Raw genomic sequence first — 17,683 nt, 5'->3', positions numbered from 1 at the left:
AACTTGTTCAGGCATACAGCTGCTGGCCCCTCTTCCTGCAACCTGTTCACATTCCGAAGTCATCAAATACCGATATCCGTGTCAGACACTGATGGAAAAAGGCATCCTTTTGCAGTGGTGTAATAAACCACCAGGAGGCGTGAATTTATAATGCCGCCGTTAGTTTAAAATGCTACGACACAACAATGTAATTTTAGGAGCTGCAAAGTCCCTATAGTCAGGGTCACAATAATCTGATTGAAATCTTTGTTCAAAATCTTAGGGGGGGTTATAAACTATACATGTGTAGACTGCTCCACCTGCTAGTCTGCCTGCAGTTTACACAGGTCTTGCATCCAAATGAGGCCTTCCTGCTTGTACTTTCTTGGTCAGAAATTGTCGCAGGTGAGAGACAATTGTGTGCCTGGGCAGAAGGGGTTGCTGCTGTGACACCACACTGTTGGGCTGTCGGCTCCTGAAAGGCTCTGTGGGTCATGGGTTCCACCTTCTCCTCTTTACAGAGCTCTTTGTGAGGTAGGAATGTGTTTGTTGCAGCAAAGCTCAGGAAGTGGAACAAAATGTCTGGTACCAGTGCATGGTCTTATGATGGACAGAGTAATGGATGAGCTGGTTGGATAAATCAACACCTCCCATGTTCTTTGTGACCAAATTGTTTCTGTCTTTTTCATTCATCTTGTAGGTAGCAATTCATATAAAAGTGCCATAACCGAAGTTGAATTTACATAGCTCATCTATTCAGTTTGGCAATCGCATAAACCTTATGTACATTGCTTTCCATTTATAAAATGAATGAATGAATGAATGAATGAATGGAATAGAGCAAAATAACTAAAAGTAAACAAATCTATTAAATAAAAGATACCTATATCCATATAGGGCCCAAAATAAGAACATCAGTGTGCTATGCATCAACACCTTTAAACAGAATTCAGTCACAACTAATTCACGCTGAAGTGTCCATCTGAGCTGGCTGTTGGCGTCCGCTCAATATGGTACACAAAGGGTTAACAATCGTTGGTGTCTACCATACGTCCCGCCTCTAACCTCGTATTGCTCATCGATTGGCTCTACCGTTATTTTGGTAACATGTGATTGGTCCTCCCCAGCACCGCGCTTTCCACTGACTTTGTGGGTGTCACGGCAGTTTGTGAGCTAACCATAGGGAACGACACATACACGCGTGTGTATGAGCGCCGAGTGTGAACGGTGAGTCGGTTGGTTCAGTAAATAAGCTAAACAAACACCTGTTGACCTGTTGATGCAACTCAGTTATAGATACACATATATATATGGCCTCTTGGACCATTTATATCAGAACTGATTACTGCTTTAGCATTAAAATATATCATATTAAAATAGCCTATATATTATTATTATTATTACTGTCCCCTTACTGTACAAACTGTAAATAAATCCTTATTCCTGACTATGTGATGTTGCCATTAATGAAATGTGTTTCTAGTTAAAATATTGATTTTTTATTTTTTTTTATTTTTTGGTAGATTGGCTTATGGGGTGATTTTGAAGGAGTAATTAAGTTAATCTTCTCATAAGTGGATGTAATATGTAGAGATGCCATATAGGCCGTTTTTGCTCGTTTTTTTTTTTTTTTTAAAGTCTATATTTTGCTTTACAAAAAGGTGAAAAAGCAGCTGTGACCAAGCTATCACGAGGTGAGTAGCATTGTAAGCATAATTAATAGCGATATACTTAAGTTTGTCTGTGTGTATTTGTATGCAAGCGGGTCTGCTGCGGTCTGCTGACAGTCCAATGTGGTGGCGGTAGGACGACACCATGGGCGAGTCTGTTGCTATGGGGCGTTCTATTGAGCTTCGCCTCTTGGTATCCATGCTCTTTGCTTCTGTCTGCTGCTAGACATCATCGATCAACTCAAGTCTTGTCACACTACTGCCCCCTTCAGGTGAAGGCGTGCATGCCAGAAGGGGCAGCACAATATATATATTTTGTTTGTGTGTATGGTTTACTGGCATGAACATGAGGTCACACATGTACGCATGACTTTGAAAAAATCAGGAGCAGCCTTTGTCTTTGAGAGCTGTTTGAATTAGTGCTCACAGTCTCTCTGAATCTAAGCAGAGTGATTCAACACTTTTTAATAGATAGTGGACTTGACTGAACATGTGGATCTGCTGGATACACTGAAAGTGTACAAAACAATATTATGACATTTTTTATCATTACAATATGGCAATACATGTTGTTGGGAATAGAATGATGTTATGTGTTTTACTATAAGTTGTGTTTCACTATATAAGTTTTAGATGTGTGAACAATGAGAATACTGAGATGATTTCAGCTGAAGTCTGAGGAGCACATACCGCAATGCTTAGATAATTAGTTTCATATATGGTAAAAAGAATAGAAAGTGATATACAGATAGTAAGGTACAGCACGTGTAGGGAGTTGTGTTGTTCTCTTGTCTTTCAAAACAGGAACCACGCCCCCACTGCCAGCGGGAAGGAGTCAGATTAACACGAGGCAGGGGCGTGGTGTGGTGAAGGGGGAAGTGGAACTGCCAATGAGAAGAGGACAACGCCTTGCGTGCACAATGACACTCTGTTACGCTCAAATATACTGGGTCAGGGAAAGGACAGGAGGTCAGACTTCGTGAACTGACACACCTTTGTTGTTCGTCAGGGACGTGAAGTTGAGACCCAGAGCTCTGTAATTTTATTCCTTTACTGCTTAATAAACTACATTAACTGAGACCGAATATCTTCTCCTATTGCTTCATTAAAGAACACGCAGGACTGAGCTCACACATAGCACATTAGAGAGTAGGATGAGACTCTTAGTCCATCAATGTGGATGGCACTGTCTGGTACATTGTTCAGGGTGACAGTGACATTCAATTTCGATTCATTTTTCAGTTTTATTCATAAAGCCCAATATCACAAATCACAACTTGGCTCAGAGGGCTTTACAGCATACAACGTTCCTCTGTTCTTTGACCCTTATGATTGTGCTAGAGGCCAGAGCAATGTCTTCCAGAGAAACTTTATGTTTAGATAGAGAGTTTCTGAGGTGTTTGGGGCCGAGAACAGTAACTTCAGTTTTGTCTGAATTTAACATAAGGAAATTGGAGCTCATCCAGGTTTTTAAGTCTTTAAGGCATGTTTGAATTTGAGTTCATTGATCCGTTTCTTCTGTCTCAATCAATAGATATAATTGTGTATCTGCATAACAATGGAAATTTACAGTGATTCCTAATGATGTTACCTAAGGGAAGCATATGTAAACAGAATTGGTCGGAGCACACAGCTTTTCACATTAACCAACCTAAGTTTGCCCTCCAAGCTAATGCATGCTAACGTGGAATCAAAAATGTTCTGTTTTTTTGTGGATACTAGATATGAAACAAAAGACAGAGACTGTATTGTATTAGTTGTTGTGAGCAGCAAATTCACTACTTCTAAGCAAAAGGCAGAGGATAATGTTATCTGAGAGCCTTACTGGGCAGAGCCTGTCTTCCTCCAGGCAGCTGCTCTGAGAAGCACTCACTCTGCAGTTACATCTGGGGACCAAAACTTCCCCAGAGGTACACTGACTGACCAAGAGCAAAAATGTAAACTGCTCGAGGAATCCTAGTTTGCTGAAGAGTCTCTGACCAATGATTCGAATCTCAAGGGGCAGACGTAAATTGTGGTTTAATAAGCAACTATCCATACAGTTCAGAGATATTAACAGACTACCATCAGCTAGCTTACCTCTGGTGAAATCCCATCCTCACTGTGAAGCTACAGGTTTCACCTTCAAAAACCCAGGTACTCTAGGCCTCGTAGCAGCTCAGAGGATTCAACATGTAAATAAGACGTTTCTCCATCTTTTTGCAGAGAAGGTGAAAGCAATGACTTTGTTAATGTTAGTAAATCAATTGTTGAGAACTTGACAGATAAATGAGCCATTAATCTGAGCAATTTCTGGCTGGCTGGTTTGTGAACATTCGTTTCATCAGCACAAGACAGTTTGACCAAAAAGAGCTTCAGAGCAACCAAATTCAATTTAGTGACAAGTTAAGATTTACAACAGACTTAATGTATTACTATAGTAAACCGGGGGTGTCCAAACATTTTGAATAGGAGCCAGATTAGATAATGTGAAAATATTAGGAGGCCAACTGCTTCTCACATCAAACAGGTTATTAAAGAATAAAAGAAATCACATACAAATGATACAAACATAACTATTTAATGTTTCAGTGAATAAGTATTCAACTTTTGCTCCTAAAAGCAGCGGCCCCCGCTGACAACTTCACATTTCTTTGCTGTGGCAATGTCTGCTGCACAGCAGAAAATGTCTGTTGTTAGGTTGCTATTTGGTGCATGTCAACAAACTGTTCAACAGTCCTGCCATCATGAAATGGACGGAAAAAAATGCAAAGTTAACTAGCTTGATAAACCAATATCATGTGACGGGCCATATGTAGTATGTTTTGAGAAACAAGCTGCAGGCCATTTAAATTCAGCACGGGGGCACAGTTGGCTCCCAGGCCAGACTTTGGACGTGCCTGTAGTAAACCATCCTTTTATTGGAGTGGAACTTAACATCCCATTTTAGCTTAATTAAAATTAAAGAAATGCATAAAAACTCAAATGTAACGATGGCTAACAGCTTGAGTTTTGCTTGCATGATCCAAAGTGCCTTTTCAGCTAGCTTACCTTAATCAATCAATCAATCACTCAGTTTATTTGTAGTATTAAGGATTATTTCCCTCCAAATGCCTCAGTGCAAGATTTAACCTGGCAAACATCCTCCGTACCACCCTGTCTCAACTGGAAAAGGAGGGGAACTATTGCTGTTCATTGACTACAGTTCAGCGTTGAACACCATAGTTCCCTCTAGGCTGGTCACAAAGCTGAAGAAGCTGGGATTTAACACCTCACTGTGCATGTTGGTCCTTGACTTCCTGACAGGCAGACTCCAGGTGGTGAGAGTAGGCTGACACACTTCTTCCACCCTCATCCTTAACACTGAAGCAACCCAGGGCTGCGTTTTGAGTCACCTGCTGTACTCTCTATACACACACGACTATGTAGCCGCTTTAGACACCGATGTTTACACTGGACACCACAAGATTAAGGCCAGGAGAATCATTTAGGACCCCAGCCACCTGGATAACTGTCTTTTCACCCTGCTGCGGTTGGGAAGAAGGTACCGGTTACACCAGGCAGCACTTCCTCAGGACACAAGGATACTAAATGATAACCCTGTCTATATCATGCTGGTTTGCTTTTTTTAGTACTTTCTGTTCTGCTCTTAATTGTATTTAACCACATGCTTTAGCTCACAGATTTTTATCTAATTTTAATTTGGACTTTAGCATTGTGTGTTGGCTCGCTGAGTTTTTAACACAGTGTTCTTTCTCCTCTTTTATTTTGTTTATACACAAATAAATCTCAGAGTAATTACACATCAAGGTGTGTCCTTAAGTAAGTGGATGACTCTGTTATTGTAAGCCTTTTTCACTGATCAAGACACGGTCATGGCCCGGTACTAGATGAATTGGTGTGACCGTTCTTTCCTCCACATTAATGTGTCTAAGACAAAAGAGATGTTTATTGATTTTCGAAGGAGGCCTTGCCTTCCTGCTTCTTGTATGATCAAGGGGGAGCTGGTGACAGCAGTGCAGCAGTACAAGTATCTGGCCACTGTCTTGGAAGACAAGTTGAATTTTGAGGTGAACACTGACAGCATTTGTAAGAAGGCAAACCTGATCTTGTCTGATCTTCCCTTTAACATTGTCTTTTGGTTTGGTAATCTTAGCCTTAAAACAAGAACAAGCTGGAGGAAGTGGTCAAGTTGTGCTGGAAGATCACTGAGTATTGCTTTTAATAACCTAGAGCATCTGTATGAAGAGAGGGTCAACTCTAAAGCTCGGTCTATTGTCTCAGACTCACAACATCTCCTCTATGTTGAGTTTCAGATGCTTCCATCAGGGCATTTAGGGAGGTTTAGTCTCCCTAAATGTAGCACTAAGTGTAACAGATTGTCCTTTGTCCCATCTGCTATTGCTTATCTTAACGAGCAGTGACCATCGATGTCCATGTTTTACCCCTAACAGTGTGTGATACTGGATACTGTGTGTTATGTAGTGAACTGTCTGTTTTGTTGTACTCATGACTGCTGTCTGTATCTCAAATTGCCCCTCGGGGACATTAAACCTCACCTCACCCCACCTATGGCATCCTCTGTAGATCAGTTGGGATGGTAGACAAACATAGTGGGTATAGTGGGTCCAGTGTGCTGGTTAGTCAGAAGCAGATGTAACCAGATGTTCAGAGCACTTGATCACTACAGCGTTGAGTGGCACTGAGCTCTAATTTAACATAGCTTCTACTGATGCAGGAAAGGCAATTGAGAGTGACAGCATAGGCATTTCTAGCCCATTTTTGGGGGTGCTGAAACACCCCTAAATTGAATCCCAGCACCTTTCCCCTCTCTGAGCGCTCTATCTGCACAGAGCAAGGCGCTGCCTTCCAGAGTGGGTGATATGCAGTAGTGGTGTAAGTACCTGGCTTAAACCAGGATATGTGGCACATTTCTTAACTTCTACCACTCAATACCAACACATTATTATCATTACCAGTCCTCATTTTTGCTGCATTTAATCGTAGGTCACCGTTTATGTTGTTAGGTAGGAGTTAGCTGACGTTTTTTCTAGCTAGGAAACGTTACAGGTGGTCAGTACCACTGTCCTCTGTTTGAATTGGAATGAGAGAAGCTAGCTGTTGTGTCATGTGCACGTGTTAATATTAAAGCCAAGGTGCTACTGATTAGCTAACTGACTGGATGCCCATTAACATTATAACTCCTATTGTGTGTATTTAATATTATTATTTTGTAGATTTCTTTTTTGAAGTATATTTTTATTTATGTATTTGTATTATATAATACAGACAAGAAGGAAAAAGGCAGAGACAAACATTGAAAAAGTCAATTACTGTGTTAATGTTACATGTTGTGCACTGCATTTCAAATAAAAGTCCAAAAAATAAGTCCAAGGTCCATTTTTGGTATTTTTGGTACTCACTATAGGGGGCCCTTTTACTCCAGAAACATACATACTGTTTATGTGTATGTTGAGGAGCTGCTGTATCAAAATGAGTTGTCTTCCCCCAGAAATTAGGGTTACAATATGTTTCTTTTATGATTCCAATCCATTCCTCTTTTGCTGTGGCTCAGCATTTAAATAACCTTTATCAGATTTGATGGTTTAGTCACGGACTTTCCCAAAAAGTGTTGTGCTTTTCTTTCACAAATGTGGGGATTAAATTGAGTTAAAATGTACAAAACAGCGAAATTTATCTTGCCTGGCCGGGCAGCTCTCTGGGTGCTCAGCACCCCTAAACCTCTGATCCTAGAATCCCCCCTGAGTGACAGAATAGGGGATGTGACTCTGTGTGTGTACACTACAGGTGTAGTAGTAACAGTTATTCAGTTGAACATGGCCCTCCACAGTACCTGCTTGTCCTTCGCTGCTATCCTATCATACTTCTGGCAAAGGATTTGCTGCTCCTCATAGACAACAGCATCATTTATTTCTGTGTCAAAAGTCTGTAAGGGTGAAAATTTTGGAATTTAAAATGATTTTTTTTTTTTTTTGGTAAGTCATGTTTATGTCTGGGCCAACTACAGGAAACATGACAGAATTGGAAACAGTACTCTGTGGTGCACTTTAACATTTCCTAACCGACCTACTGAAAAACGGTGCTATTTTTAGGACCAACAAGAAAGAAAGAGTTGTGGCTTGAACGTTTTTCACAGACACAGACATCAATAAGGTGTTTTAGATAGGAAGGTTTGCATACAGAGTGGACCTACAATCTGATCACTCCATCAGTCTTGTCCGGCTGTCATGGGAGCAGCTCTGTGGCAGCGCACAATGTTGATGGATGAAAGTCGGTAAAGAAGTAGAAGCTCTGCCATGCTGCAAAAAACAGCAGTGTGATGACAACATAAAACATGTTTACGTCTCCAGTCTGGCTTTATCATGATTTATGTATCTTCCTGTACAAACTGGCACTGTCTGTGTGTATTTGTGGATGTTAGTTTCTAAATTGGGTTTTGAAAAACAGACTCCTCCTCCTCCTCTTCCTCAGCGTGCCATGCTGTCCGTCTGTGCCTCATTTTTCCCTCAGACAGGATCTCTCGTCATTTTTTAATCTGTGAAATGGTCATATTAATCTGAGTCCACTCAGCAGACCATTCATCTGTGTTTCATTTCTATCAGTCAGTTAGCTGGCTTGTGTCATGCATTTGGTTAAAGTCTACTACATCTCTGTCCATCCTGGTCCAATGAGACACTTCATCAAGCATTAGGAAACTTGATTAGCTGGACTCAAGCTCATTCCTGGTTATGAATGCATCTGCCCACCTTTCAGCCATCAATCTGTGTTATTTGTCATGTGTTGTACATTAGTCACAGGGAGAATAATAAAACGTCTCACAACACAGCATGTAATGGCATTAATGTTCATTTGTCATTTGGCAGAGCTATTTAAAGGTGGTGCTGTGGCAGCCCTAGCAGGGCTTAAAATGCACGAAGCCGCCACAGGCTCAATCTTTCAGGACTAAATTATTCATGTTAGTTAAGATGTCTGGTCACAGGCAGGAGAAGAGAGGTGAGACAGGCCATGCGGGAAAACTGACTGTGTACTATATGTCTGCTGATTTACATTTGTGTTAAATGGAAACTTGGACCCCCATGTTTTTGTGTCTAAGTTACTAAAGTGAACTACGATTATTTGAACCTGGTCTAGTACTGAGGGAGATTGCTGCAGCTGGCAGCAGCAAAATGGGATGTAACGTAGGCCAAATTGTTTGGGTAATAGCACGCTGTCAATGTATATCCACAAATAGTGCTTGTTTTTGCCACTGACAGGCTCAAATTGTTATTATAACTGTCTGACAACATAATAGAAAGGACCCTACAGAGAAATACCAGCAAAACCATTTTCTTTACCTTTTGCTCGATCCAGTCTTTCTGTTGTGTCTAACATCGTGCTCAATGAAAAGTTTCGTTCTGAAGTCTTGCAAGTTGTCACAGGAAAACAATAACTAACAGACCAGATGGAGGGGCAGGTAAAGAAAAACATTGCCAGTGTCAATATAGCATTTTCAATGATATCAGTGAGAGATGTTCCAAAGGAAATAATAGCAAATTTCTGAAATAATAGTTCTAAACTATCAGAGAGGAGTTGGAAGAAAGGACTACAATATGCATTTGAGTGATACATTTTTTAGATGTGATAGGAGAGTTGAGTTTTATTCTCAGTCTAGTAGAAGACGCTTGGTATTTTGGATGCCAACTACAATTAAACATCAAAAAAAGAAGGAGAGTTCTACATTCACAATTTAATTTGTCGACTAGGGTTGAGCTGAATACTTAGATGACACAAGCATCCGGTACAGTTGATGTACCTTATACTAGTACAATTATAATCTGGGTAAAAATGTGTCAATATCCATATCATAATGTTGTTGCAGGGCAGGGTAAGTCAATATATTGTTTTTTTTAAGCTAATGTTTTTATGTTTTGTCATTACTCCCTAAAGCTTTAATTATCTAATATAATTTTAGCCCATTGCTAAGAAGAGTAAATAAGTGCAAACAGCCTCAAATGGTATACACCTACCTAACTTAAAGTTAAAACTTAATTAATATTCATCAGCCTTTGTGAGCATCTTTCCTTGGAGCAAACAAAAGAGTTTCTGATGATCTTCATTTGATTTAGCTTAAAGGTGACGTGTTTAAGATTTTTTTTTTTTTGTATCCCTGAATTTGTAAAGCATCTTTAAGTGTATTATTATAATTATAATTATAATTATTATTATTACCATCATCATTATTAAAGGGAATTTGCTGGCATCAACCAGTGAATTGCAGATTGCAACAAGCTGAAACTTCACCCTGCTAGAATTCCTGCAGTGCTCATTGTTCAGGAGGTTTTTATCGGAAGCCAAATTATCCACAGAGGTCTCTTCCTCACCAAAACAAACCAATCAGGTGATTAAAAGCACTAAAAACACAAATCTGTGCATCTCCGATGCTGTTCGGCATCTCAGAGATGGGCAGCTTGCCCACAACATGCTATTGTGTGTTCACTACTTTTCTCCCATAAGTAAATGCATGCTCACCTTTTACTGATCCAGACATTAAAAAGTTTTTACTGTGAGCCAAATAATCTTCCTTAAATACAGCAACCCACTCCAAACTTTGAAGATATCTGCTGCCAGACTTGCAGGCTCCACATTCATACAGTTTTGGCATTTACCTTTGTTCTGAATGCTGGACAGGCCTCTTCTGCCTAGTTATGGTTGCTAACGTAGGACTGAACCATGACCCTTCTAGAGAGGAGCTAGGTGAGGGGTCAGTTGTCCTCCTGCAATAGCTGTGGCCAGAGGTATTATGATTTCGGGTTGTCTGTCTGTCTGTACGTACGTCCCATTCTCGTGAACACGATATCTCATGAATGTTTTGAGGGAATTTCTCCAAATTTGGCACAAACATCCACTTGGACTCAGGAATGAACCTATACCTGTACCTATACTTTGGTCAGTACAGGTCAAGGTCACTGTGACCGTGTGTCCATCTCATATTCATGAATGTAATATCTCAAGAAGGGCTTGTGGGAGTTTCCTCAAATTTGGCACAAACGTCCACTTGGACTCTAAAATTAACTGGTTAGAATTTGGTGGTCAAAAGTCAAGGCAACTGTGACCTCACAAAACATGTTTTGGGCCATAACTCAAGAATGTGTGTGAAGCATCCATGTTTTCACAGACATGGATATAAAGTCTAAGTGCAACTTCTCTGGTGCGCGTAAGCATAATTCCAGTTTCGTGTTTCACCTTGTCCGCCATACAGTTGATGGATAAATAATCATGAAAATTTATCATTTTGCTTTTTGAATAATATTTGACATGTGAAAGAGGTATATGTGTGGATGTTAAGGTCCACTTGGGCTGATGTATCTGCGAGTAAGGTTGTCTTTTCTTGTATCTGGTGGTGGCTGTGTGAAAGAAGTGCCAAGTCATCTGCAAAGTCGAGGTCTTCTAGCTGTGTCAATAACTTCCATTGGATTCCGTTTTTCCTTCCTTCAGTTGTGGTCTTCATTACCCAGTCGATGACTAGTAGAAACAGGAAAGGGGATAGCAAGCACCCCTGTCTAACCCCAGTCTTGATTTCAAAGTGGTTGGTCAGTTGTCCTTCGTGAATGACCCTGCAGGTCATTCCTGCATAGTTGGGGCAGCAGTAGCTCAGTCCTTGGGGCGGCAGTAGCTCAGTCCATAGGGGACTTGGGTTGGGAACCGGAGGGTCGCCTGTTCAAGTCCCCATCCGGACCAAAATATGGAGCGTGGACTGGTAGCTGGAGAGGTGCCAGTTCACCTCCTGGGCACTGCCGAGGTGCCCCTGAGCAAGGCACTGAACCCCCCAACCGCTTGGAGCGCCTGTCATGGGCAGCCCACTCTGACATCTCTCCACTTAGTGCATGTATAGGTCCAGTTTGTGCATGTGTGTGTTCGGACCTGTGTGTAATTGACAAACAGAGTGAAAAATTGAATTTCCCCTCGGGGATTAATAAAGTATATAAAATTAAAAAAATTAAAATAGCTTTTGATGATGTTCACAAGCTTCGTAGGCACTCCATGATGTCTGTGCACACTGTCGAAAGCCTTTTCATAGTCAACAAAGTTGACATACCTTAACATCCACAAGGGAAAGACGAAAACCATGAGGATGAACACAAATATTGTGGAACCAATATCACCTGAAGATACTCAACTTGAAGAAGTAGAGTCCTTCACCTACTTGGGCAGCGTCATCAACAAAAAGGGAGGAACTGATGCAGATGTAAAATCCAGAAAAGGGAAGGCAAGGGCAGCCTTTCTACAACTTAGGAACATTTGGTGCTCAAAGGAGATACAACAACAAACAAAAATAAGAATCTTTAATTCCAACGTAAAATCAGTCATGTTCTATGGAGCTGAGACCTGGAGAACAACAAATAACACAGCTAGCAAAGTTGCAAAGCTTCATAAATAGGTGCTTGAGAAGAATCTTGAAAATCCATTGGCCAGACAAGATTACCAACCAAGATCTTTGAACGAAGACACAGCAAATACCAGCTAAAGATGAAATTGGATGAAGAGGATGGAAATGGATAGGGCACACTCTTCGAAAACCAATGTCAAACATCACCAGACAGGCTCTGACGTGGAATCCTCAAGGTAAGAGAAAGAGAGGTTGGCCAAGAAACACCTGGTGAAGGGATCTGCAAGCAGACACCAAGAAGATGGGATACACCTGGTCACAGATAGAAAAGCAAGCCAGCGATCGGGTACTCTGGAGGTCCCTTGTCGACGGCCTATACCCCAAAAGGGGTGTAAGGCATAAGTAAGTAAGTAAGAAAGAGGTATATTCTGAACTTACATGACCTTTTAATCTACATGCAACTGTGACTATTACTATTTCAAATATCCTACTGACTTCTCACATGCAGTAATGTTATCATTCTTCTTGCCTAATCTCACAGGAAACCGTCATCTGCTTCATCGCAAAAAGATAAAGTATGTCACAGACATTTCCTTTTTATTTAAAGAGCCTCAAGGATGTATTATTTGCGTTACCATCACTTAATTAGATTACAGTGAACTGAAAGACTGTATATATATACTGTATATTCATCTACATTTTTATACTGTGTTAATTCATATACAGCAGTTTTATGCTCTTTTTGTTTTTTTATGTTGTATTGTTGTTTCAACTATCATCCATTTCATATCTTTATATCCTCTTTTCATTCCGTTTTATTTGTATGGTTGTCACTGTTGTATCTGCTGCTTTGCCGCTGCAGCATTTTCTCCTGTGTGATGGATTAAAGTTTAATTTACTCCAAACTGAAGCCAACCAAAGTGTAAATTATTAGACAGAGTAAGATTAGGATGGAAGGATGAGAAAGGAGAGAGAGAGAGAGAGAGAGAGAGAGAGCGCACAACGGAATCAGTCAGACAGGGAGGGAGACTGACAGAGACATGATCTCGTTAAATATTCTGCTTCACTCCTGCTCTAAAGCTGTATTCAGTCAGCCTCAGTTTAACTGGCAGTGCTGCTGCAATTGTGATTCTAATGTCTGTAGCATTCATTAGCATCTATAATTTTGATCCCCAGTGAGTCTGCAGAGTTCTTACAAGCCTGGAAAGTAATAAAAAAAAAGCACACAAAATGTCTTGAGCTAATTGCCTACTTCTTTTCAGCTATTTAGAGAAGCAGCCCAGTTAAAGTGATGTCTGGGTGATATAATGAAGGTGTTACATTTCTCCAGGCAAACTCAATATCATAACACATTAATGAGTCAACGAAAGTAGTCTAAATTGGTGTAGGAGAGTTAAAGATACAGTTGGAAACTTTTAGGAAAATAATTTTGTCATATTTGATGAAACTATCACTATATTCCGAAAAACGTACATGAGACAGATGATCTGTGAAAAAAATGATGTCATGACATCAGAGAATTAGACCATGGTGCAGTCAACAACAACCAATCAGAGCTGAGAACTCTCAAGTAGCTGTCAAACATGTCAGCTGCTCCGTGAACTGCAGTCAAACTGTCAAAGTGCTGATCAAATGTGAATTGCCTATATTTCTCAAAGCAATTTGTTTTTTTGTTTTTTAAATCAAATTTTATTAAACGGTGTTGCTTTAAAATGAGAAAGTTGGTCTGGCTGGTGTTGGTACTTCTGTTTAATTGTATCTACAATCGTGGCTGGGTCACAAACTTTCTCATTCTTTCATTTTCAATCAGGAAAGACTTAACTGTAGAGATGTCACAATCTGTGCCTCAATTCTGCATATTGCTGCCTATTGTGCCTCCCTGTCATTCTCTTCAGCCACATTTCCCCTCTTCATTAGCCCCTCATTGCCATTTCCCATCCATCCATCAAATGCCCTTGGACTTTCCTTCCTTTCCCCATCATCTCACCACCCTGGTGACGGCCCAGTGTTATGGCAGCTCATTATTCCAAAACCCCAATAATCCAAAAAATCCAACAAATGGTCCAACATGACAATGGATCGAAAGCCCATTGCTCCAAAAAGAATAGAAACTCCCCCAAACAGAACCACTTGGCTAATGATTATACAGAATGATGTAAATGGACCTTTCTATTGACTGACTGACTGACTGACTAATAATAATATTAATGAAATTTTATTGAAAGAGCGCTTTTTATAGTACTCAAAGACAGAAAAAAAAGAATACAGTAAAATACACAAAACATCATTCACACATTAAAAGCTGCTTGGAAGGGGGGCTGAAGGGGTGGCTTTGGAGAAGGCTCTGTCACTCTCTGGTGCATGGTCCTGAATGCTGGAGTCAGGAGGCTAGCATCAGAGGAGTGGAGGCTGCCGGGGTGTGAGTGTGGCAGTGGAGCAGGTCAGTGAGGTAGGAAGGAGCCTGGTTATGGAGGGCTTTATCAGTGAAGAGAAAGACTTGGAATTGGATGCATTGTGGGAAAGGGAGCCACTGGAGGTTCTGGGGGACAGGGCTGATGTGATTTGAGCGGGAATGGGTGAGCACTTGGGCAGCAGAGTTCTGAATGTATTTGAGTTTATTAAGGATTTTGGATGACGTACTATAAAGGATGCTGTTACAGTAGTCAGTTCTGGCTAGTACTTATTGCCTTTGTTGGTTAGGTTTAGGCATGAGAGGTGAGATTAGTTAGGGTTAGGGTAAGAATACCAGGATAAGCAAGTAAGAGTAGGCTGGGTCATGACTTTGCCATAGTCAGGAAAAACAAATATTGTGAAAACTTGGCTGTCAGACCTCATGGTCAGATATTTAATCTAACAATCCTATTTTCCTGGTTAGTATTATGTAGTATTCCATGTAGTAGTTATGATAGTGATAAAGGCTTAATCCCCTAAAAAGAACAATGTATTCATAGTTCTTTATGGACGTACATGGGTGACTGTTTGTCAGATCGGAGGTCTGATGTTTGGAGCAGCTGAGAGGTGCAGTTGGCAAGATGCACCACTGCCCCACTCTTCTCCACACCTGTTCTTGTCTTCATTATCAGCCCTGGAGTTACATGCCTTTTCATGCCTAATCTCACCTGTTGCCACTTTCCCTCATTCGCCCTGCAGTTTATAACCAGCCCCTTTTCACACACTCAGAACCAGTTCATTGACATGATTCTTCATGCTTTTAAGTTCCAAGCCATTTGTTACCTGTCTCTTATACAGTATTATCTGTCTCCTGAACCCTGTCATTTAAGGAGCACGTTTTGAGAACCCAAGTGCAGACACAGAAGCTGATGCTTTGAACAGGAATAAAGGGTAATTTATTGACAGACTGATAACAGTCAAGTTTGGATAGCCAGAGTCTGAGGCAAGGGATGGACCAGGGGAACTGAGCTGAGCAGGGCAGGGGGGACTGGCAAAGGGGAACCAGGCACACAGGAGAGCTTAGCTGATCCATAGCGGCTTCTGGGCAGAGCAGGAGTGGACACGGAGGCAGAAGTCAGACCTGGGGAATACTGCAGGCACAGGGATAATAGGTATTAGTAAAAAGCTTGATAAGCAAAGAGTTTCTACAAAGAGGCTGGAAGAAGACTGACTGTGAAGCAGAGCCTACTATCTGGCAGCATGCTGGAGTTGAAGCCCAGTATTTGAAGCAGAGAGGATTGAAGATGGACTGCAGCTGCTGCCCAAAACCTGCACACCTGATCCTATTTCTGTTATCAGAGGCAAAGACAGAGAGAGGTGGAGGGGGAAGAAGCTCCAGGCTAGGAGGGAGAGGAGGCTGAGTGGAGGCTATGACAATGTTACCTTGCCTGCCAGCAAGACATCTGCCTGTTCCTTGGACTTATGATTCTTATCTAACCTATTTGGATACATTTGCCTTTTTGGACTGCCTCCCCTGTGACCCTGTAAGGTTTTGCATTCTGCCAACTCTCCCAGTCCGCCTGAACTGTCTGGTTTGAGCCCTCTTTTCTCTATCATTATTTCAGGAGGTAATGATGACAGGAACTGCACTTAAGTATCCCCTGATGGAGTCTCGACACTGGTGGTGGTGAAGGGGTGAAGTGCATTGCTGAAGAAAAGGATGGATACGATGTTGAGCAGGACTTCTGATGAGCTCAGTGAAATGACCAACTGGGAAGACTGGTTGTGATGGAGACTGGAGGTGAATGCCATGGAAGAGGGTCACATCAATCTGACACTGCATTGACAGCATCAGAGAAAGGAACAGTTTTAAATTTTGGCAGCAACAGAGTGGTGAAGGAATGAGTCCCCAAAACGCAAAAAATGAGTTAGCATTTTTGGTTTCCTTGTCTCTATGTCAGTGGGTTTTCTGAAAGCTCAAGAGATTTTAATGTTATGTTGTACAACATAAAACACATAAGTAAATACCCCATTTGTGAACTTTGAAGCTTTGGTCTTAAAAAAGGCAGTTGCTAAAAAGTAGCTAAATCACAATACAAAATGTTGTCATGCCGAACATGGCTTCACTGCCCCGTGGTGGTGGTGAAGTAATGCGATTGTGGTGTAGTTCATTTCTAGCCTTATGTTAGCTTTTTACTGTCACCTCTCCCCTCTACAAGATTTTTAATGTTGCTTTATTGCTGCAGTGTTCCAGTCACTCCTTTGCCAGTTACTCTGTTACCTGTGGTATGACCAACTACCTGTCTGTAGCCTATGCCCATTTGGACTTATGTGTCTGTTATGACCATCTGCTCACCCACTGCAGAAGTTTAAGCCGTTTTTTTGACCTGTGGCTGTGACTAAAATCACTCCCACATTCACTTACTTAGTGCTCCCTACACAATGTACACTTTATAGTCAACTCTATATTTAGCAGTAATTATGACTTTTAAGACTGATTCATTATTATTTTGTGTAATCTCTGACAGTGTAGTGTTACACAATGGTAATTTTAGCACCTATAAAATTGTTGTTGAATATTCCCTCCGAAAAACAGTAGTTATCTGGATGTAACTCCAGTTCTATGAGTATGCCTGGAGCCGCCCACCACAAGCCCATCTGGTTCTGGCAGTTGTTGTTTAATTTCAAGCGGTGGTGGGTAAGTCGCGGTTGGTAGCTGGAGCGTCTGAAACCTCATCCTCTTGGAAGAGGGAAGCAGAATCCTCATCCTTATAAACACTGTGGTTGTCATTCTCATGGTAGTCGGTCCACTGTTTGGGCCAATCTGCTGCACCCTCCACCACTGGCGCCAGGCTACCATGGAGGGAGCTAACAGACAGGGGTCAGTCTCAACCTGACGCCACCTCTGCAGGCATAGGAAGCAGAGTTTGGGGGGGTCAGATGGCAGCATAGGCGTAGTGCAGGTGGAACAAGACTTGCTAGCAGTAAAGAAGCTGTGACACTGAAAGGTGAACGAGTATTTGCAGTGAATCCAATTGTGAAGGTGGCAAAGTGTAAAAGCGAGACGACCAACACAAGCATAGTGGCTTTATAGGAAGGTGGGTGCTGCGTACATGCTAGTACATGAGTACATCAGTTTCTCCTCAGGTGCCAAGACAGAACCTTGAGAGGGAAATCCAATAATGAAGTCTGTTAGAGGGCGGAGCATATATGAAATAGAACCAATAGTTCCATCTGTAGTTTGAATATTCAAATTGTACTGAAATAAACTGGTAGA

General features: G+C 41.3%; 1 long non-coding RNA gene across 1 annotated transcript in view; it reads right to left on the bottom strand.

Moving 5' to 3' along the window:
• Positions 1 to 15,351: 15,351 nt before the first annotated feature.
• LOC117257429 (uncharacterized) overlaps positions 15,352 to 17,683 on the bottom strand; it is a 32,250-nt gene continuing 29,918 nt past the window's right edge. The window contains exon 3 of the long non-coding RNA XR_004501698.2: positions 15,352 to 15,557. This is a non-coding gene — a long non-coding RNA (uncharacterized LOC117257429). The remainder of the gene's footprint in view (positions 15,558 to 17,683) is intronic.

Source organism: Epinephelus lanceolatus, chromosome 1, assembly GCF_041903045.1.
Source record: "Epinephelus lanceolatus isolate andai-2023 chromosome 1, ASM4190304v1, whole genome shotgun sequence".
NCBI lineage: Eukaryota > Metazoa > Chordata > Actinopteri > Perciformes > Serranidae > Epinephelus > Epinephelus lanceolatus.
The sequence above is the reverse complement of the archived record's forward strand: the minus strand, read 5'-3'. Positions and strand labels throughout refer to the sequence as shown.